This window comes from Bactrocera latifrons, unplaced genomic scaffold (assembly GCF_001853355.1).
Source record: "Bactrocera latifrons isolate USDA-ARS-PBARC rearing strain unplaced genomic scaffold, ASM185335v1 scaffold_10, whole genome shotgun sequence".
NCBI classification, from domain to species: domain Eukaryota; kingdom Metazoa; phylum Arthropoda; class Insecta; order Diptera; family Tephritidae; genus Bactrocera; species Bactrocera latifrons.
This window is the reverse complement of record NW_017534408.1, coordinates 2,071,684-2,096,496: the sequence shown is the minus strand read 5'-3', so window position 1 is coordinate 2,096,496 and position 24,813 is coordinate 2,071,684. Positions and strand designations below refer to the sequence as shown.

Here is a 24,813-nt window from a genome sequence, read left to right as displayed (position 1 = left end):
AAAAAATTATAAACACATTGAATTAAAAAAGAACAATCAGATAAATACTTCATATAGAATAATTCATAATTTTATGTGAGATATTTCGATTTTGAAAAAAATATACAAAAATATTACATTTAAAACATAAAAACTATAAAAGAACTAAATAAATAATAAATAAAAGTACAAATAAAGAATTAATAATTAGGAATAACGAAATAAAAAATAAACACAAATGAGGGAAATAAATAAAAAAAAATATTAGTTTCGAAACTAAACAAAAATAAACTAAAACATTTTCTCTAACTCGATTAGTTTTAGTTGCTAGAGTATAAAAAGTAAATAACAAAGCCTAAAAAATATGGAAGATATCATGTTAAACGAAAAAACCGAAATAAMTGAAATAAATAAGAAACAAATTTGTTTTGGAATTTATTATAATATTTTTAAATACTCCACATTTCGACAGCTAACTAAACTAACTAAAGAAACTAGAAGAAAAACCCTAACATTTTAAAAATCGTTTGATTTAGTTCTGCAAAAATTACTAAGAAATTTAAAAACTATCAACGAAAAAAAAAAAAAAAAACATAAAAACTCTTTCATAAAACAAAAAAATATTTAGTTTTATTAAGAAACAAAATAATATTAAAAAAAATAGTAAAATAAAAACAAAATAATAAAAAAATAGTAAAATAAAAATTGTTAAAAATAAAAAATCATAGTTATACGATAACTTAAAAGACAAAACCTAAAAACAAAAATAAAAATACTAGAAAAACTCTAAAAATAAAAACCAACCACCGTTATCAGCTTATTTGCTTTAGTAACGAGCCACTTACTGCACAACAAAGCGTGCATGCATTGGATAATCCAATTACTGTCAACCTGGTGTAATTTTTCATTGTGGGAACACGAGACACTTGTGTACTCACACACACACACACACAGAAACACACAAGAAATGAAATATATGTATGAGTACATAATTTAGTACGATTGCAGAACGATTGCCTTGCGACGTGCGCGAGTTCAAGCAAATACGCGCTGCCTGTCACTGTAAAAGCTAGAACTCAGTCGCCGCGCTAATAACCTACCGAAATCCTTGTGTGTGTGTAAGCGGAAAATGATATGGGCAATCATATGATATAGTCTACATGGTTGGTATGTAGTATCTGTGGCAGATACAGCCACTGTGCGCGGAAGAAGTTAAGTGGTGGGAAATTACTTGCGCATATCGACTCTATTTCGGGAAGAGTTATTTTTAGCTGAAAACGAGTGCCGGAATTCAGTTAAGCGCACAAGTTCAGAGGCACATTTTTGGTTGTTGCTGTTGCTATTTGCTTTTACCGTTGACTTGGAACGACATTGGGTCATGCTTGGTGAGTTTTTGGTGCTTTGGGTGTGCTGAGGTGAGCTTTTTTCAATGCTCTGTTCCAGTGGTTAGGACGACTACTCATTAAACAGCAGACTTCTTGCGAAAGATCCCTTTTTAAAAAATCTTAAAAATAAAGGGAACAATCTTTCGTCTAAAACCTCTCCAACATTTAGATTGAAGAGATTTATAATATTGTTCAGAGCGTCAGGTCCTTGAAATGCTCTTTGTGTGTGTTGCTAGACGAATAATAATTATTATAATAAGTCAGTAGCTTATTTAGTTATCATATTCAAGATCAGCCTGTACTTCTTTAGTAATTAGGTTTTCGTGAAACTTCATTGAAAATTTTTTGGTGAGATGTTTTGTGTAATATTCACAAGCTTCACTTTAAAAAATCGGTAGCTCTGAAGGTTACGTGGCTAACTGCCTAAAGTCTGAATTCTCTTAATATTAAAATTGTATGACAAAACATTTTAGAAACATCTCTTGGGTCTAAAAGCTAGAGTTGATGAAATTAAAAGCTTTAGTCGAAAGCTCTTTGAGCATGGTCGGTCACTAACCAAAAAAAACTTTATGTTGAAGGCGGAGATACATCTCGGCAATTTAATTGGTATATAACTCGTCGTTTTCGCTTTACATTTAGAGCCCTCCCAAATTATCAACAAGGTACAAGGGTACATCCCTCTAACCTTATATAAATTAATGCGGAGAATAAATAAAAAAAAAAGTTTCATAGTTTCCAAGTTGGCTGAAGCACACTCAAAGGTTTTCAAAGGAATTTTTGCGAGTTGCTTGTTAGCCGCTCGGTCTCTGCGTAGACTGACGAGCTTTTCGCTAGATGGCGCTGCATTCAAAACACTAAAAAAATTGTCTTTTTGATACAATTTTTCAAAACTTTGAAAGTCAGTTGTGAAATCCTGCTAATAATGTAAAGTGGTAAAGTAGTAAGGTAATTTTGTAAGAAAGTGGCGAACCGAAAAAGGCTCATGAGTGCGATAATGAATTGAACTCATGCAGTATCAGTACGTAAAATAAATAAATATTATATGAAGCTATCATAATATAATGTCAACTTGATATCAAAATATATATTGAATGGAAAAAAAAAACATTACGAAAATATTCCAAACACATGCCCTTGTTGCCCTTGTGGTCTCTCAACTGCTATCTTACGAACCACTTGTCTACAGCTTAAACAAGCACCAGCGATTTTACATTCATCAGGCATCATTGAGTTTGGTTACATATTTTTTGCTTTGCCGATTTTTGCAGTTATTTTGCGTCAGCAGGTTTATGAATCGAATTAGAAGTCAACGACGACAGGAATAACACAAATTAAGTGTGAATGAAGGCATACATAGGCGAGTGCACGAGCGCTTAACAACGAAAACAAAAATAAATTTCTCGAGAGTCAGGCACACAATGACAACAACAACAACATTAAGTAGATAACAATGGCAACGCCGAGGATGGCAACATACATATATATACACACAATTTACAGTTAATGACGATGGCAACAAGAAGTGGCCACTTCAGCAAATTGACTTACGTTGCAAAATCTGATTTCGTATGCTGTTTGCATTCGCAAGAGCAACAAAAACAACAACCACACATCTCTATGTACAATAACACTCAGACAGTGAGAGTTTGGAAAATGTTGGAATATAATAAGGAGCACACAACAAGCGATACAATGTGATTTGTTGCAAGCAGCTGAATCAATGACACTTGAGCAAATATTTACCATATGAATTTTTAATGGCGTGCAAAATGTCGAATTGCCAATGGCAACGACAACACAACAAGCCAGCAGCCGCCTCAACCGGTAAACGAAGACAGGAAGGAAGGAAGTAAGAGCATGTGGGTTGTGTGTGTGATTGGTGCAAACGGGTGGAAAGTAAAGCAACGGAAGTGATTTTGCTGAATTTTAAATGATTTGCCAAAATTTAATACACTCACAACGGTAGGGAAAAATTAGCATATCAAATATGCTGTAGCGACACGCCTGCCTGGCTGACTGGCGCTGAGACAACAGGCAAACGAAACAGAGCAGGGCGAGAGCGCATTGCCTGCCAGCAAGTGTAGTCAAAGTGTTGTGCAGCGTTTGGGCAGCTTCAACTGACTGTTGTTGACTCTGCAGCTCGAGTGCAAGAAGTCAGTCTCAACAATTTAGGCAAACAGTCGGTGAATGCTGGACGCAGTGGGTATTCTCCCTTCCGACTCCAGTCAGCGAGCTGAGCGCGCACGCATTCAAGTGTGATGAAATTGCACTCACAAAGCAACTCCACGGGCGGTGAGCCGTACTCGAGTGACGTTGGTTGCCCCTCCTTTCACATACATACGTAGTCAGTCGTCTGGCGTACAGCCTAGGCAATTGTGCCATTTTTTCTCAGCCATTTGCATTAATGTATGCATATGCATTGAATTTCGATGCTTTTGCACTTATTTGTTTGAAATTTCTTTTCGGTACTTAAGAATAAAGCAGAGAGAAATTCCAGCTGTGCAATGATTGAAATTAAATACCGGAGAAAATACCGTGTACAGGGTAGTGTGTAAGAACGTAAGTTTCAAAATTTTGAGGTCAGTATTTTCGTTTACATAATTGTTCGATATTTTTCGATTACATTTTTATCGATAACTCGAGTTATTTTTTCGATTATGTCGATATTTTTACTAAGTTGATAATTACATAATTTTGAGCTCAGTGTTTTCGATTAATTACGTTCCGATTACATTTTTTTTATCGATACCACGATTTATTTTTTCGATATGTTATCGACATTTTTTATTTTCAAATATGTTATTATTATATTTTATGCATTGTTGTTCATTTGATATATTTTTTCGATACGTTATCGATATATTTTATTTTGAAATATATTTAATAATACAGTATTATCTATTTTCGCTTTCAAATACATTTATGTTTCTTTACGAATTTAAAATTTGTTAAGTTTTATTGCGTTATACTAGCTAGATACTCGATTAATTATGTTCGATATACTCAATTTTTTCGATATGTTACCGAAACTTTTGATTGTCTATCGTATTTGATAAAACCTAATTTGTTCCGGTTAGGTTAGGTTAGATTAAAAGGTCGATCAAAGAAGGATCTCACTTGGATAGCTTCGAACAAAGCAAAGCTTGTAGTACCTATAAACTCCAAAAGAACTGGATCATAAGACCTTTACAGATCGACAAAGTGCAATATTATAACAAGTAATGAAATTTAATTTAATTAGAAAGTCAAAAAATAATTTGCCATTTCCTACTTTAAGTACATTATTTATGAAAATCCACTTCAACCATATTTCGAAAAAAAAGAGATTTGGTATGACCAAAATCAATCCAATCTATTAGGTTATTTTATATTAACAAAGCTATTCTGGAAGAATATGACAAACTTACAACATACAAAGTCAAGAATGATCCCAAAAAAAANAAAAAAAAAAAAAAAAAAAAAAAAAAAAAATCCGTCAAACTAACTAAGGCAAAAAAGTTCCCGGCATAATTTTTGTTTCAATTGTCAATGTCAAAGTCTTGGCAACAATGTTACCACAGTATCAATGTCGGTACAATAGTTGCGGCTCCCGAAGCTTTTGATTTACGTTTCTTTCTCTGCATCGGTAGTGTTTTTTTTCAGGCTTTGTTCGTTGCCGCTTTTGCGGTCTTTTTTGCTTTGAGGTTATACCACAAAAGAACGCGAATTATTCACAGTTATTAGCAGTAGCAGTTTGCCGACTATTGGCGCAGATTTGTGTGGCCTTGTCTGACTAAAAAGTGAAACATGTATTTTTCGTGGAGACAGTGTTTTGTGAGGTGTCAGAGAGAGCATTGAAAGGTGAATGAAGATAAAGAAGGTTGGCTGGAGATGGAAGATTTAAAGGCTCAGATATGTTTCCAGTTAAAATATTCACGAAGTAATATATCAATCAGTGGATTGGACTCCTACAGAAATATTGTCAAAAAACGACTCCGATGTTTTGAGCTGGCGTACTACTTATGGTGGGGTTCTATATTACAGGTATCAGTTGTATATGAAGATTTTAAAAAAGAGTAAGATAGGCCTTAAAAGAATTATAATTAATTACATATCCGTTACGCTTTTGAGCTCCGTATTGTATCAGATACTCGTATTACATAGCTGGTTAAGCTTAAAAACTTTAGAAGAGATAATGTTCGTGTCACGTGTTGTTAAGTGAAAAGTTGTGATTTCAGACTATGGATTATCTAAGAGAGTGTAGCGTGAGCGCTCAAGGTCATACTAAAATTAGGCAAGAAATAAAAATACGATTGCTACATGTTAATGACCCATACGCCCTTGAAAAGCGTACATTCTTCACTACGGGGACTCCTAACTTTACGCCACTAAGCACCCAGCACCCCAAACCGTTCACTAAAGCTTGGCTATTCAATTCATTTCAATAATCCCACTGTGCCAAAAGGATTCCAAGGCAAATTCCCCGTCAAACACACAAATTTTCTACCGTGCGCGATGAACGGTAAATAGCAACAAACAAATTGACCAAAGGTTTAAATACCACGTAGTTAGGTAAGAAAAAAGTGGCAGCTGAACTCAAGAGCACAAAGCGTAAAAACTTAACTGTCGGCGTTTTGTTTCATTTTCAATTGAATGAAACTCATTTTTCTACGCTTTTTATTGTTTGCTGGCGTTTTGCATTTTTCATTTCCACGTTCCGGTTTTTTCCTGCTTACTATTTTTTTGCGATTTGTGTCGCTGGTTGGTTGCTCGGTCGTAGGCAAAAAAAAAAAAGGGCTGTTTGTAGGACAATTCAAGTGGAAGTCGAAGGCTTTGCCAAGGCACTCGCGTGCAATCGCACTTTTGAGTGGCAGACGGCGGCTGACGATGTCCGACTACTGCTGCTACTACTCGCCCGACTACCGACGACTCAACGCCGCAGACACGTATATTGGCAAGCCAGTAAACCAGCCCGTCCATCAGACGACGAACGAGGCGTGTGCGCCCGAACTTTTTATGCGAATTTCCTGTTATGTATGTGTGTATGTGTGTGTGCTTGTAAATGACGGTAGGTAGCTGCTGACAGCTTTTGATTTTATAGTTTGGCATTTTTAATTATAATCGTATTGTAATAGCCAACAACAACAATAACAATGAAAGTGGTTACGGCGCAAAGCGGGTTTTGTGCAATGGCGCGTTAAATGCATGGCGAAATCAAAAATTGAGAAAAAAAACACACGCACATACACAAATAATAATGCAAAATGTAAGCAATGCTAAAAAAATCAGCATGAAATGTGAACTGGATAAAGTCACAGGGGGCTCGCCTTACAACAACAATGCCGGCGAGAATCCGCTTTGTAGATAGCCGAGCATTGGCACTCAGCAGTTTTTGCTTAATGAATTCTGAACATGCACTTTTAGGCGTGAACAAATCCACGCCGCGGGTGAACACACACACACAAACACATCTATTGTACATACATATGTATGTTATGTATAGGTGTGTGTTTGTGTCTGCATAAATTCACTTTGGCCAAAAGGTGGAAATGAGGGTTGCTGCTGCATGAATTATCCGCAACATAGTAGCCGCGCACATTTTGTAGTTGTTGCATCGGGCCGGAGCAGCGCGCAGGCAAAGCGTTTAGTTGGGAATTTAAATGACCGATAACATCACGATTTTGTGCGCACTTACGGGAGTTGTGCACGAATATATCACAATTAATTAATTAATCAACGATTTTTATTGGGATAGTTGCATATTTCGTTGAGACTGCTTAATTATGAAATAATTTAGTAATGGGCTCTTATCGTTATCGATTAATAATTGATAGTTAATTGACAATTTGATATTTGATAGCGCTAAACTTTGGAAAATGGATACTTTGAAGCGCATATCCATAGGGGTCCAATGAGTTTTTTCTTATTGGAAAATATGTAGAGAGGGATGAGAAGCAGTTCCTTTTTTCAGGACTTGAAAATACATAAAATAGATCGTTTTAGAAGGCAATAACTTAATATTGTAAATAAAGACTAAATTGAGAATACAAAGAGAAAAGCTGAATCAAAGAAGGCTCTGATGGCCACCAAGACGAAGGAGTTTTCCAAGTGCTATGATGACTGGAAAGTTCGTTGGCATAAGTGCATTGCAGCGGGAGGGGATTACTTTGAAGGAGATGAAATGGTCAAAATTCACCTTTCAATTTGATCACAGTAGTAAATAAAGAAGAGCCAAAGGTAGTCCATTACAAGCAACAGAAAGATTATTTTTAAGATTTTTTACTAAAAAAAAGTTTTCATTCAGTTTGAAATTACTTGACTCAGTATTATTAAGGGGTCAGTAGGGTAATCTTTAATTTTTTTTTTACTTTTGCACTTTCTGTTCTCTTATAGCCTTAGCATTAATATAGAAACCCACTTTACCATTGGAAGGTTTCGAAAAAGGCTCAAATATAATAATACCGCTCGACGTTAGGAGCGCTCGTAGTGCACACCTCAAACTGTAAACGCGTTTTACTCAAACAAACACTTTTCTAAACTGGCGGACATGATTCTGGTAGAACACTCAACCGATTTGCTTAATTTTTTTTTAATATTCACAAAACGCCTAGCTATCTGTCACTACTAGATTCATAATTTTTTATAATTTATTAATATTGATTATGACAAAATTTATGTAAAATAAAATGGAAAAAAAATGAAAAAAAAAAGAAACGTTAATTACTTTTTTATTTATCAACATTTTTTCATGATTCAGGTACTTTTCACTTATATTATAAGAATAATTGGGTTTTTGTGTTTCAGTTGATCCAAACATGAGAATCGCGTCCGCCAATGAAAAACGCATCGCATTCACGCAGCCATTTCTCCGACAGGTGTCATCAAAAAATTCCGAAAAAATGTGTGTATACACTCCACGATATACCTCATGATATGTGAAAAAAAGTTTTATTGTAGAATAAAAATTTCTAAGAAAAAAAAAAAGTAAAAAAAAAAACAGCACAGATCACCCTACAGATCGCTTAAAGATGAATATCAGCAAAAAGAAAATACGTCTCCTTTTCCTTTTTGTTTATTCAAAAAAGGTGAAAATATGAATAGCGTTTATAAGGCAGTCCTGATATAGTAACAAAAACCCACGCCCAAATTTGGTTTCATCGATTCCTTCCCGTAGTTTTGATGCTAAGGATGCACCCCACTTTGGTAGGACATTTGTTGAGAAGATCGATTAAAATAATATAAATTTTAGAGTTCGATCGTCATATAAGGACTGTTTCGATTGCCCAGCAACTAAACATTACATGAAAAACCGTTTGGAAATATTAAACATTGGATACAAAAATGAGTTCGATGTCATCGGGGACACAAGTTAACGGAAAATATCATGAACCTAATATCCATCTGCGAAAGGCAATAAAAACGATACCTTTTTGAAGTAGGAGGTTAATGGTGCTGAAAACTGGGTCACTCAAACGAAGGTAAGGCCTGGATTGACGATCAGGAAGGGTTTTGCGCGGGGAAATATCTGCTGTGGACCACTCTACCAAGTATTAACTCTTAATTTGAAGCTGCAGTGTCAACAATTGAACCGTTTGAGGGAATTAATCACCAAGAAACGGCCAGCTTTTGGCAATTGGAGGGAAATTGTGTTTCATCAGGGCAAGGCCAGGTCACACATACCGATAGTGACTAGCTATAAGAGTCAAAAACGACGTACTACATCCAGGACGGTCATAAACATCAACGATGATCAACACGTCAATAAAATGAAGGAATTGGTGCTTGAGCGTCTACGCTTAATCAATCAGAGATCTTATTGGCATCGTTGTAATATCGGAAAAACCAGTTTGAAAGATTAGTTGGGCTTAAGGAAAATAGAAACACGATTGGTTCCATAATAACCAATTTTTTTTTTAATAGCATCGCGTTAACCGGATGTCATGAAATATGTTATTACTAGCGATGAATCTTGGATCTTTTATCACGTCAAAGCATGTCAAAAGTAAGGGTTATGTTGACAGAATTTTTTGATTAGCTGTGGAGCACTCCAATTTCATTCCTTGATTCCGGAATAAATTTACTTTAACAAACGTTTTGAGAATATGGAAAAAACGTTCAAATGGTCGAAGTGAAATGATATACAAGATATAGGCGCGAATTTAGTTTTTGTTCTATCTCTACATTCGGGTTGACCTAATACGGGATTCATTTCATTTTCAAATGGTTAAAAATAACTCGATATGTAACCTAATTTAGACAATTTAAGGGGTGATCCATTTCGAGGTTTCCTACATTTTTTTTTTTTAAAGAAGAAACACTTCATATTTAGTGTGGAATGTTTATTATCATTCGAAACAATATTAATATTTGACATTTATTTTTGGCCATAGCTACGTCTTAGATGGCTCATCCGTTGAGTCCAATTTTCGGTGACTCGGTCGAGCATTTCGATTGGTAACTGGCGAATGACTCGAGTTATGTTTTGCTCCAAAGGCTAAATCGAATCAGGATTGTCCGCATACTTTATACTTTACTTATCCACACAGGAAAAAAGTCTAACGATGTGACGTCACGATCACAGCTCACCTAAATGCTCTCCCAATAAGTCCATTGACTAATGCGATGTGTGGGAAGTGGCGTCGCCTTCTTGAAACCAAATGTCGCCGAGAACACGAGCTTCAATTTCAGGCATCAAATAGTCGGTTATTAAAAAATTTCGAGTTAATTTCATGCTTAGGGTTACAGTTACTGTTTAATACTGTTTTAAGGATATTTATCGCTTTCAAATAAAGACTCTTGGGGCGACATCTATAGGCAATTAACGGTTTATGTTTATTTGCTTAAGGACTCGCGGAGTAAAGTTGCTTAAGTCGATATGAGACGATAGTACAAATTTTAGGTCTTTGGGCTAATATTTGCAAGAATCTTTTTGATGCTTTTACTGAAACAAACATTTTTTTACCGGAAGCTACGATAAAAAAGGGACCAAAAATTGGCTTACATTACGAATAGATATCAAAATACAGATCAAATAGTACGACTTAAGCTAATTCACAATAACTGTTTCATATTTATGTTCACTTCAATGACACCCTCAACAGCCTCAATAAGTCAATGCAAATCTTGTTAAGGTGCTGGCAGTACAAAGAACTTGCTAATCAATAAGATTTAGATAAGATTTATAGCTTTCAACAAGGGTAATAATATACAGACATACATACACATATGTATGTATTTATATAAAGCTATTAACCTAACCTGGCAAATAATATTCATATGAGTGCTCAGATTTGTATGGATTAGCCATGAATAAATATGTTGTGCAATTAAAAATCAATTTATAAGCAATTGCATTTTAATCACCCTCAACATGGTCATTACACACACACACATACATGTGCCTGTAAAAGCATAAAAGTGCATGTATGTGGTAAAGTATGTATTTCAATAAAAGAATTTGCATTGACGCACACATGCATACATATGTGCATGGTTACGGCAGATTTAATTCACCGCTGCAATGTTGCCACATTTCACTGCAATAAAGTGAATATTAATTAAAAAACTGTAAACCTGTGCAACGCAACTAACACAGGCGCAAAGCGCACAGAAAAAGTGCAAAGCGGAATGTAGAAAACTATGAATGTGCTGATAGAAAAGGCCAGCAGCGGCGAATGATTGCGCATAAACAACGAAAAATCAACAGAATGCAAACCGAAAATGCACAAAACCAACAATAGCAAATGCTATTACAGCAATAATAAAAACAAGTAAGAACAACAGTAACAACTGCAACGACAGCAACGCGCAACGGAATACCACAAAGCCGTAAAAGGGGTGAAAAAATGACAAAACACTCTCATGAGAGCAAATAATGTAATATAAAGCAGTCGCCAACAACAACACTGCAACACTAGCAACAACAAGTTAATAGAGTAACAGACAGCAAAAGCGGTCAAACCGAAATGCCAAATAGCGCGACCAAAGCGCAGAAAAATGCGCGCCTACCTGGCAATTACACAAATATCAAATGCCAAACGCTGAAATGGAACACACACACACACACACACACACACAGGCGCACACGCGCGCATACATCAAAGCTCAGCGCACAAGTAACCCTTAATAAATAAAAACGCCTAGAGCCAAGTAAAAATGTGTACACACGCCGCGCGAACAAATCGAATCGATTAATTGAGTATGCGGCGTGGCCGCCCACCGCCCACCAAACGCCACCCGCCGCGACTCGCAGCACGCCTGCCACAGCGCGGCGGATAACGATGTTATACTTTTTTCGGTGTACCAACAACAAAGCAACGCCAAACGCTAATAGTGTATCTACATTAAAAATCATACGATATGGATAGTATAGAGCCGCCCCGCCCCATACGAGCAACGCTACGGCCGCCGCGCTAAGCCGCAAGTGAGCAGTATATACAGTGGACATTCCAGCATTGCTGACGGTTTGACGAATGCGCTGCTACAAGAAATTAATGCTGCTCCTGCGCATAATTAAAACAACAGCACCGACAACAACAATTGCAACAAGATGTGCTATGCTAAAAGTTTGCAGGCGTGTGTGACATAGAAATGTCGAGTGGCACCGGATACACCGTTAGCTGGCAAACAAAATTAGTATAACCATATTGAAATAATGAATAGCGCGCATGTGGCAACGACACGACGCGTCGCGTCAATGCGTGACGAAGTTGAAAAACACTGTTATATCTGTTATTATACAGTGCGGAGCGGCGACACGGAAAACACTTCCACTCACCTTACTGTTATTGTATGCGTTCATTATTTGAGTTGTTCGTAGACATCGTGGCACGGTGCTAAGGATACGACGGCGATAACGCGTCGTCGCGCCACACACACGCACACACACACGCGCGCGCATACAAAAGCACGAGCGTATAGTCGCTATCAATCGTGATTAGCGACCAGCCAGTGTGAAGGAAAACGCGCGCGCTCAAGTTTTCACACTCACGAAACGCACTTTTCTTGTATTTGACAATCGAAATTTCTCCGAGTAAACTTAAAACGGCGCGCGTGCACACTCTCGCTCTTGCACTTGGTAACACACACACTCTCCGTGTTGTGTGTGTGTGCTGACTTGCGTTGCGTTCTCTCGCTCTTTTTCTGGCTCTACTGGCCGATAGACGAAAAGCGCCTAGGCATATGGTCCGGCGGCTGGCATGCGACCTTTCGTTCGGTTAACCCGCCTTGAAGGCGCTTACAACTTTACCATTTAAGCGTCTGTAAATTGGGCTTTTCACACACACACGCACACATATACGCGCGCACGCATACAAGCACAGCTAGGTAGCTACAATAGATAGATACATATCTGGTGCGGTTCGCTCTATGCTTTTTGATGAAATGCTGAAATTCATAACGTTGCGATGCAATGGCGACGCAACAACCACAGCGAACAGCCAACAGCGCCAACAACCCCTGAAAAATTTGCGATACACATTTATGTGGGTTGCCGCATACGCGCAAGACAAACAACAGCACACATACGCGCGCACGTGTGTATATGCTTGCGCGCCTGCAAGTATGCAACGGAAAAGCTAAGAAATGTCGTAGGCGTTGATGATGTAGTGGCAATTAGAAAAGGATGAATAATTTTGCGTGTGTATGTGTATGTGTGTGTGTGTGTGTGCGAAGCCGAATGAGGTGAGTATAAATCATGGCAAAGGATACAACTTTTATTCGATTAAAGCGGGTAACAAGTAAATGGCATAAATTTTGGTGAGTGTGCGAAATGAAGTGCCCAGCCAAATCGAGTTTGCCTGTGATTTTAGGTTTTAGGTTATGTAAAATATAGTTTTGAAATGTAATTAACTGGAGTTTGTTAATGGGAAGTTTCAACTGTAATATATTTCAGACTTTTAGTGAATGTAGATGAAAAATATTGATTTAGCTGTTTGGAGGATAATAATCGTTGAAGATAGGAAAATTTAAAATTATGGTGCTGAGAAGAAAAATACCTTTCGTAAGGCATTATATAATACAAAATGTGTGGGTTCGGTACATTAATGGTGATAGGCAAGACTAAAGAGTAGCAATTACTATGGAACTTGGCTAGGCTAGGGTAGGATTTGTTCAATTTACGATCAAAGCTTCCGCTAACAATTTGAAAGGTGATAATATCCTGTGAAAAGTATTCTCTAGCGGTCAGTCTAGACGTGGAAGACGCACACTTATTGACAAAAAGTAGGATGACAAAATTTTAACAATTGAAAATCCAATCCTTTGTAATACTCAGGATGCTAAGATGAAGATCAAGATCATCAACAGTTGAAAATCCCGACTTTTGTAAAGTGATCGATTTCGAGGTTGCCTACTTTCTTAAAGAAGAACCACGGAAACTACAAATTTAATAGGGAATGTTTAGTCTCATTCAAAAGAACATTCTTTTTCATTTATTTTTTGAAAATTATCTCTTTCAAATGTTTGTTGCTGTTACGTCTCGGATGGTAAATCAGTTGAGTTTAATTTTCGAACATTAGTACAGCAAGAATTATTGTTTTCAAACAATGTTTGTTTTTCAATTGTTGAACATCTTAAATAATTCGACTCGTCGTAGCCGGATCACCGAGCTTTCCAGCTAGCTGTCAAATGATGCTTAAAAAGTAGAAGAAGCTCCATTCAACTAAAGCCTCGGCAGAATGAGGAAATGCAATGCCAGAAAGACAATTTGCGTCTATAAGGAATCGAAAAGGCATATTTTAAATATGAAATAGTAATACGTTATGACAGGAAACTGAAGCTGAATGATTAAGAAATGCTACGGAATGCTAGAAATGAGGCACAGCAACAGCATATGTTCATTACCGGAACTTATGTGCACCTCAGTGGGACCTACATTCAAGATAGAAATCCGCACAAGTCCGAAAAAGAGCTCCATTGGGACCTAACTTAAAGATAGACAAATTTTTGAGCCCGGAAAAGTAGTTCAAATCCTCGAGGTTACCAAAAGACATCTAATAACTTATATGGGACCGACTGAGGAGGAACCCGAAAATAGTTATTCAATGTTTAAAACTACAACGACAGCAAAAATTCAGCTCTGTTTCTGGACGCACGCAAGATATTTAACTACTTCGCATTAGTGAAAGACAACAAGAACTTTTGGCCAAGTCAATTAGGGAATGTGCTAAGATAATCTCGAGGTTAACAAAAATCTCACGTCTTAATAATCTTAAAATGAAGAATACAAAATATTTATTGTTGCACGCGAAAAGTTTGACTTGACTATACTCAGGTTAGGTATAAAGGTTGACTTTTCCTAAAGCCATGAATAATCTCACCTGGACGACTGGAGGCTTGTTCGTTGTGATACCCAGAACTCCTAAGTTTGGATACAATAGACCGCGGCGAATAGAACCTTCGAGTAAACTTTTCAACTTTATCTTAGAAGAAATTCTTGCCTGGGAAGAAATGGGATGTCATTTTAGTGTTGAAAAATGCAGATCTTGTATTTTCGCTGCAAACTAATTGGAGCGGATTCGTTAAAACGATGTCAAAATTTTAGACTACGAACTGCAATTTAGTGCGTTGAATTAAAGTTTTCAGTGATTCCCTGATAAATTGAGTAACACACACTCTTCGAAACCAACGTAATTGCAGAATAATGGGAATTCCGTGAATATTCTGGTGACCTTGGACCACCAAAATACATTGTGACTAAAAGCGATGCGAAAATTGTAAAGGAAACTCAAAATCTAATGCTGTTCATCAATATTTATTTTGTGGCTTTCAAAGTAATCACCCCCAGATCATACCAACAGATGTATGATTTTTGGAATGGCTTTCAGCCGTATTGTTTGTTTTATCTCTTCGATTGACTGAAGCCGCGTTCCTCGGAGCGGAAATTTCAGCAGTTTGGGGGAGAAAGAAAAACTCACATGAAGCCAAATCTGGTGAATATGGTGGTTGAACAATGTATTTATTGAATTCTTGGCTTCGAATTCGATCACAATCGTGGATGCGGTGGTGCATTATCATCGTGTAAAATCCATGAATGGTTCTTCATATCAAAACGGGTAAATACAACTCTTTATTGGCCGTCTATTCTCCGGTACAAATTCATGATGAATCAAACCAAGAATTTGAATTAAAAAACATCACCTTGATTTTTGAGCGACTTTGGCGTGATCTTTTTTGGTTTCGGCTCATTTTTTTCCCACCATTCCGGTGATTGATGACTTTTTTGCATGTCAAACGCATAAACCCATGTGTCGCCGGCAATTATAATGCTTCTTTTGAGAAAAAACAGCTTTATCGGGATGAGTGGAGCAAGAACGCGTTTCATACCCAAATTATCACCCAATATCATTCGAACGGGCCCACGAGAGGTGTTGAGCTCTACCTACTATTTTAGTAAAATTCACTTTTTTTGAAATATCATTTACCTCAGGAATTTAATAAAATTGTCCGGGTACTTTTTTGTTCAATGTATATATAGTATATGCGAATTGACCTTGAGATTGCTGATAAAGTGAGCTTAACAAGTAATTCATAATAACAAAATTGCCTAATAATAGTAATACATTCTTTTAGATTTTTAATAACGAGTATTACGCACTATTTGATTTGCCTAATTAACTTCGCATTAGATTTTAATAACATATGTTAGTATTACTAATCAAATCAAATTATTTCTACGAGATTAGCACTTGTTGCTGAATATGCTATCTTATATGAGTTATCTTTACGAAAGAGCTTATTTATCAACTTTTAGCACTTGAACATTAGTAATATAATTCTATCGCTACGCAGCTAAAACACAGTGGAAGACCTTAGTAGTACCAATGAGTAAATACATGCTTCATAGGGCGCATAGGAATGCGAACTGAAAATGTTTTGAACAGCTTACACATTTCGTGGCAAAGGCGTAGTAAAAATACAGATTGCTGATAAAAGCGAAAAACCTCAAAACGAAGTTCATTCCATGCCATTCCCACCGCGCTGCCGCCGCCATCGACAAGCCTTATCAGCGGCCACTCAAGCGCACGCACACAGGTTGTTCCCAGTAGCTTGGTGCGGTGGCTATTGCAAAAGTCATGCCCACACACATGCATATGAACACATACAACACACACAGCAATGAAAGCGTATAAAAAAAACAACAACAATAAATTTCATTTCATTTCAGCTCGACAATCTTTTTAGCGTTGCTGATAAGACATCAGTTTTACATGAAATTCTGCGCTGTGCTGTGACAATTCAAGAGAAATCCAAAAGCAACAACAACTACACAACGCCATGTTTATATACATACATATGTATATGCGAAACGATTTATGGCGGTAGCGCATTGAAGCAAGAAAAAAAAAGTCTGCTAGAAAAAAGACTGGAAAAAGGGGTCTCATAAAATATTAAATGCGAACGGGAAATGCGTGTTGCAGCGTAATAATGAGTCGTTTATTGGCTCTTTAACTGCCTGAGCTGTAAGTAAAATGACATGATTCTAACAAGTCTAACCATTAGCATGTACAAATACACACGCATTCACACACGTAGGCGATATCGGCAATCTAATGCTGTCGATTTATCACACTCGCTGACAATTGGCACGAGCAAGAGTCTGGCTCACTACCGTTTCTCGGTGGCAACACTGGCGATTTGAAATGTAAGTAAGTGGACAAAAATGAGGTCAGGGGCATTCCCATGAATGCAAGCGGAAGGCGGCAAAGCGACTAACGGAGACTTGGCAATAGTTTGCCGTGTGCTTTGTGTCGTCTGGCCGAGAGTGGTGCCTACGTGAGGTGAAGCCAACGCTAGATGAGTGTTTGTAGTGTGCGATTGGTAAAGGATATTGGTGCAGTATAAAAGTAATAATAATGGAAGTAATGATTTTTTTTTTAATGTGGCGCAATAATTGTGGGTAATGAAATGATTTTATATTGTGTAGTAAGCTGCTAAGGCGGATCAAGTTTACAGTCATTGGAGGGTGCCTTTCGGAATGAATGTAGATTTTATGAAATTATGTGAATACTGGTGTGATTTTTTTTTAAAAGACAGTCTTAATGCTTACATATTGAGCTTTTAGGTAAGCATTCTCAAGCGTTTTCACTAAACCGAGTTCTTTGTTAATGCAAATAAAGAAGAAGAAGAAGAGTTCTCTGATAGCCGTCAGATACCGTAATAATCATGTGAACTTTCTCAAACGTTTTTTGTTTTTAATGTCCCACCCCCCAGGAGACTGAGATTGAATATATAAGCAGAAAGCAATGTAGGCGTTTTGAGGTTCTTAGAACGTTTCAGGTCAAGGTATCAACTCTTCACTCGAACCATTTTGGGTAGATCTATTGTCAGACACTATCCGTACTAACGATATTTAGTATCAATGGCTGGAAAATGCTCGCACCACTGCCTATGAGCACTGATAGCTTGGTGTGTGGTCCCACAATCCCAGCTCCGACTCCATCTGAAGTTTTAGAGCCGTCTATACAGCATTGCTCCTTTCAAGACAGTCCTCAAGAGTGGCATCCTACCATTTGCTGGCCAGTGAAATTTTGAATTTTGTTTTAAAATTGTAGGTATTCTCCCGGTAATGTTGTTTATAGTAAAGAATGCCATCAGTAGACTCTATTCAATGACTTTTCCTTTGTGGGCGCTTAGTATTATACCACGTTCTTTCCCAGCCCTAATAATGTAGGGGCTAAGAAAGACCCCGTCATCTTCACAAAGATTTGAAGTTTGTAAAGAATACAATAGGGGAACACGTGAGCTTTTGAAGTTGGTGAAATCGGTTGGTGCTAGTGCGGGTAGAGTCAGTAACAGTCCTATATTGAATAAATTTTTCACATTAGCACTTTCAATGATGTCATTTCAGGTATTCATAAAATTTTATACTTTGGCACGTATTTAATGATTTCATCAGAGAATTATTGGTTGAGATCACAATAACACAACTTAACAGGTGAGTTCACGCAACGACTACTGTCTAAAATCGACAACCGATTCCAGACAGGGTTGTATTCTGAATATAACATTATTCAAATGGCCTCCACGAACTATTTTTGAAGGAACGAATTTGTTGAACTCCATTTCTGAGTACTTTTTCTACGTCCACTATTGACTATTGAAGCTTAAGGGGAGTCTGGTTTATTGCTAAAGACTAATGATTTCAAATAATCCCATAAGGCGTGGTCTAATGGTGTTAAATCAAAATTTCTTGGGAGCTATTGAATGCCACAATTCTTTGAAATAATCTAATCTCCAAACTTTTCTCGCAATAATTCAGTTGTAGCACGTGCTTATGGGGCACGTAGCCACGTCTTGTTGAAACCAGATCTTGTCAAGATCAACTTTTTCCATTTGCAGTCAAAAAAGTTGGTTATCGTCGATCTACACCGCTCTCCATAGACAATTATTGGGTTTAAATTAACATTCACTTAACGCAAAATATTTGATAAACCTCGTAATTAAAAATCATTTGCAATATTCGAACCAAAACCATATTCTAAACGTAGTAAATATAATTTAAGTTAATTCTCCAAGTTTTTCTAATTGCAACTATAATTTCTTTATGTCAAAAGCACACCCAACAATGCCACTTAATTGAAGGATATTAACTGCTCCCGACAAAAAACGAAAACAAAACTTCGAACCCGCCAGCAAAAAAAAAAATATCGTTTTTTCTTCAAGACATTATACCAATCATTAGCATTTTTCCTGTCACACTTCATTTTAAATATTTTCTTTGCATTGCACTTTGTATGATTTATTGGCAATTGTAGGTCAGGGTTGCATTGCAGCGACAGCAATGACAAAATGGCAAAACAGCGACAGCAGAGCAAAGTGAAAAACGCAACTATGCCAAAGTGTAAACACAAAAAAGGCGGGAGGGGGAAATAGACGATATTTGCTGTCATAGCGTTATTGAATTAATATGCATATGCTTATAGCAAGTGATAGCAACAACAAAGCTACTAAGTGTGGCACTACAAAGGCAACAACAGCAACTATGGCGTCAAAATGAATAAATTATAGATGTGTGAGCGTACATAAAGAGACGCGAATGCGTTCGCTTTCGGAGCTTAGCGCTATGTTTGACGCTTGAACCGCACAACAACACACACATACATACATACATACAAACAAACACAAACTATGAGCATAGTTAGTCTCAAATGGCAGCTTAATGCTATTATTATTGGTGTTGTCTGATGTGGCCCACTGCCGCTGATGCTCACTGCCAGCGCCGGCGAAATTGGCGTGCAAACAACACGCCATCAAGCAGCTATCCGACGCTTAGCTATTTGCTTACACCCGTGTATATATGCAGGCAGTCATATGCAGCTGGGCACGCATGCACGTCATGCGAAATATTTGCCAACACGAACTGCGTTCGCGCATCCAGTGAATTCGCTAAACGATTTGACATTAGCGGGCCAAGTGCATTGGCGTCGAGTGATGTAATGTGATCTATCGAATATGTGGCTAGAGGGTGTTGCTTTTAGTGCTCCCCTGGTGAATGTAACGAATGCGCTTTAGTTCAGCTTAGTTGATTTCAGTGCCAAATCGTTAACTAATTACAAACGATTCAGAGAAAAATGTTTCAAGAAAAAAGAATTCAATACTAGGTTGTAAAAAATATTCTTACGAAGTGAGGCCCATAGAAGCGTAGAAATCCGATCGACAGTCAAGCAGTTGAAAGTGGAACGAAGCCAGATTTTCAAATAGTGCGGACCATCACCATAAACGCTTCACCTAAAACTGTTCGTACAATTTTACAGGTAAAATACCAGCAACGGATCGAAGCAATTTGGTCGGAAAAATCATACCCAATATCCGAAATTGACCATATTATTCTTTGTTTGATACCGAATTTCATCTCGTCGGTTTATAAAAACGATTTTAAATCAAAATAGGTTGAAAAAATACCAAAACCCCCCGGTTAATGTCGACAAAACATTTGTGCTTAAAAGTGTACCGATAAGAAGTGAACTCGTACTTATTCTAATGAATCTCAGTCGACCACTGATGTGACAGTGTTACCTTCAACCGTTTTTTTGTGGGTTTATATTGGATCTATAACAATAATCTTTATTTTTTATTTTTTATTTTAAGATTTATATTTAAAACAACCTTCTATAATAGTATTCAAACTATTGTCCAACTAAAGCTATAACGTTTTCCAATATTTCTGGCAAGGTCTAAGCAATAAGGTGAGTGGGGGAAAAACTTCCCAGCGACTGTTTTCGTGGTTTTCTTGAAACATTAGTCCGAGCTTTGTCACGGTGTGAAATTATTCTAGACCGAGTTCTGTAAGTTTTTCGGTAAACTTTCAAGCTTCAATTGAGTTAGTTTTTGTTCCGCATTTATGGTTTCCCCAGTTTCAGAAGCTAATAATTCGGATTTCACTAAATACCGAACATTACCTTGGCATCATAGGTATTCGGGTTTGCCATCAATTTGGCTGGTTGACCAGGTTTTACATATGCTTTTTTGCGTTTAAAGTTGACGTTATGGATCCATTTTATATCACCAGTTACAATCCTACGCACAACGACTTCTTTTGGTGGCATTCAAGTAGCACTTCCAAAATGCAATAGTGATTTCCAAAGATTATGCGAGCTTTTCTTGTATTTGGCAAAAATCTTCATCGAGTAAGCTTCCAGCTCCTCATCTTCAAGCTGTTTTAGGCATTCTCTGTTTCTCCAAGCCAAACTCAACACTTTAAATTCACGTTTCCGCAGAGGTTTTCTTAATATTAAAGTAATGAAGAAGAACTCCTCGGAAAAAAAACCTTTTCTAGCACTAAGTTCGACTTAAAGGCATTGTTCGATGACAAATTATATAATCCTTACCATCCCAACGGTATTTAGGTACCCGTTACAACAAAACAGCAACATATAGACATTACATTATAGATCCAATATACAACACATAGCGATTTGACAGAAAGTGGATACGAACTTTTTGACACCAGTGGATATCTACCTAGAAAAGCAAGTAAATAATACGATTTGATAAATCTTGAACTCTTTCAAGAAATATCTACTTTAATTTCTCGTAGGTATTAGATTTATAAGATCAGCCTTCTGATGTAACATGTTTAAATTTGTTCAGAATTTTCTTAACATGAATCAAGAGTGCGAAGGATGGGAGCTGAAAACTACCACAGACGCATAATCGACTTATTCTAAGCATGGTTTATACACGAAATTACTGATAAGACTCTCTGTGTCAGCTCTTCAAAGGAAAAAACTTCGAAGGGGAATAATTTTAGTGGTGTTGAAGAAAGGAAAAGTGAAATGGAAAATAAAATACATAAATTCATAAATAATGTATTTAAATTTCAAAAGCAAATAACTATCATATTGTAGTCCATTATAATAATTAAAATATGTAAAATATTTTTTAGAATAAATTCAGCAAATTTTTTTTGAAAAAAAAAAATGTAGTAATCAATTAAAGAATTGCACGTGCCAATTTTGCTTTAAATAACTAACGAATAACCCTTTAATTTTGCAGGCGTGTGCAACTAACTAGCTAAAGCAATTCGTCACCCGTAGCGAATGGATGACTGGGCATATTTTAGTGTGAACACCTATGCATGCCGTAAATTTGTTGTTTTCATGCTCGTGTTCATATGTTGATACGAAAATGTGCATTGTGTACACTTTAACCGCTAACAATTTGAATAAATGAATTTTTTATGTGCAAACAACAGAGGAAATCAACGAAAATGGCGCTATTTTGTTTAGCGGCTTATAGATTAGAGTGTGAGTGTGCGAAAAAGGATACACATGTACACATATATGCAGCAGAATGCGAAGCGCTGTTGTCGGGCAAATCATACCAATATTCCCACAACAACAAAATCAAACAAATTGCGGAATTTTGTGTGGAAAACTTGTCATTATTGGTTTTTCGGGTCGCTAAATGCCGCACCGCTAACTATTTTAGCAGCAGAGTCATGCTTTATATTGCTTTTGATCGTCGCCCTTTGTGTGTGTGTGTATATGTGTATAATGTATAAACAATTTCGTCGTCGCTGCGGTTAAACGCGCGTGCCATGCGCATCATGCCGTGACGAAATGCTATTAGAATGAACACTACGAATTAAATAATGGCGGGTGATACGAGCAGAGCGCGCGCTGTGCACGAGCGCCTCGCGCTGGCTAATCGATTTACTAAATATGCGCCAGCTATTTGATTTGCCGAGGTGCACACACTTTCATTGAAACGCCAAAATTCAGCTGACACTATGTAAGCCTCAACGCCACCGGTGATAGCAGTGTTCGTGGGTGGTGTCACGGACCTAGGCCAATTCATGCTAATTAAGCACATACATATTTAAGCGCATAGCACGAAATTTAAACGTGAAATATTTAGTTTGTGATTATTTTGGACTATATGTTGTCAAGTGGAAGTGAACAACAAGTGTTTCGTTGCATTTTTATACCCTGCACATGGTATATTAACTTTGCCACGAAGTTGATAACATCCAGAAGGAAACGACGTAGACCCTAAGAAGTAACAGGTCAATTGAAAAGTACCGACTACAGATGGCGCTACTAGTGTGAACGACGAAATAATTTTAGAGTGGACCCAGTCCAAAGCGTGGAAAAAATGAACAGTCAGTTGACAGGGTTATGGCGTCTGTATTTTGGAATGTGCATGGAACAATACTTATTGGCAAACTTGAAAAAGGAAGGACCATCATTAGCGACGATTACATAGCGTTATTGGACCGTTAGAAGGATCTAATCGCCGAAAATTTATCGCATTTGAAGGAAAAGAATGTGCTTTTTCACCAAGCCAAAGGACGGTATCGTAAGTCAGTGAATACGATGATATAAATCCATGAATTAGACTTCGAATTGCTTCCATATCCACCGAATTCTCCAGATCACGCCGCCAGCGACTATTTTCTGTTCCCAGGTCTCAAAAGAATGCTCGCTGGAAAGAAATGATCGTCGAATGAATTCATCGCCGAAACTGAGGCCTATTTTGATGCTGATGACGAATCGTACTACATAAATTGTATCGAAAAGTTGGAGGGTGGCTATAATCAGTGTATCACCATTGAATAGAAATTAAACAAAATTTGCCACAAAAAAAAAAAAAAATAAATAAATAAATATTTTAACATGGTAAACCGGGGACTTTTATTTGGCCTCGAGTTAGCCATATCAGTCCGTCGTTCTCTCAGTTTTTGATATATAGATCAAAACTTTTGCACACGTCTTTTCCGCCCCGGAAGCTGTTAATTTGTCAGAACCGTCGATATGGAAGCACTACTGTTCAGATCGGACCACTATAGGATATACATAGCTGTCTTACAAACTCAGCGATCAAAATCAAGTTCTTATATTTAAAACTTATTAGTTAAGACATCTTTACAAAATACACCTGTGCAGGGTATTACAACTTCGGTTCAACTGTAATTATTATTTTTGCTTGTCTGTTTATCATATGAATATTAGTTTTATTGCACACATGTCAGTTAGGATAATTAGCACTGCAAGCCTCACTAAATATTTCGATATGCATGCAAAGTAACAAAGACCTTGAGTAGGTGTGGCTCGACATTACGTCACAAAAACGACTTACATGCAAAACCCTGCACCGAAAACAACACGAAGCGAAACGTATGGAGAACAAACGTTAACGAGTAGTAAGCTTGTGTGCATTTTGTTTATTTATTTGTGCTGCACTGCAACGGGTGACAGCTAATTTATGTAAGTGTCAATTACCAATCATTTACAAAGCTTTGCAAATTCCATATATTTGCCGCAATTTGTTTGCATAATCATTGTGAAGTGCAAGCATAAGTAAGGAACAGCCGATTGTGTGTAGGTGTATGTGTGTGTGTGTGTGTGTGCTGATTATCAGATGCCGTGTTGATAAGCAATTCGATTGCTAATCACAAACAGATGCATTCGGTTAATTAGGTGGAACTACCAAACACAGCGCTTGCTCTAATTTCAAAGTCATAATTGTGTGTTTGCTCGATTAAATGCAGTGGATATATGCTACTGAAAATGCCTACAAATATATGCCAAATGGCAACACTTGCACATATTAGTGCATTAGATATTTAGTGATTATTAAATAATTTATTAGTGCATAATTAACATTTTGACACATATTATTTGGCATAAAGTATGTGGTTGCTATGCTGCATATATTCCATAAAATATACTTGTGTGTGTGTGTAATATTAATTTAGCACAATTAAGTACACAATTCAATTTTAAAGCATTCAACACTTGCCATTTGCCGCATTTCTTGTGTCAAGTTTGTGTTGAAAATGCTTAAGCGCCAAGGGAGGGTAGTGCCAGACGAACAGCATTACTTGCAGTTCAAGGTTATCAATAGTCAATAAACATACATATAAGGTAAACAACCGTAACGGCAAATTGCTGTGTGCATACTTCTTATTCATACTCGCATTGGTTATTTAAAAAAAATTGAAAAATAATAAAAAAAAAAAAAAAAA

The 24,813-nt window shown here is 37.0% G+C and overlaps 1 protein-coding gene across 1 annotated transcript in view; it reads right to left on the bottom strand.

Annotated features, from left to right (window-relative positions):
• LOC108966409 (mucin-19) overlaps nucleotides 1-24,813 on the bottom strand; it is a 106,157-nt gene that overhangs the window by 76,663 nt on the left and 4,681 nt on the right. The window lies entirely within an intron of this gene.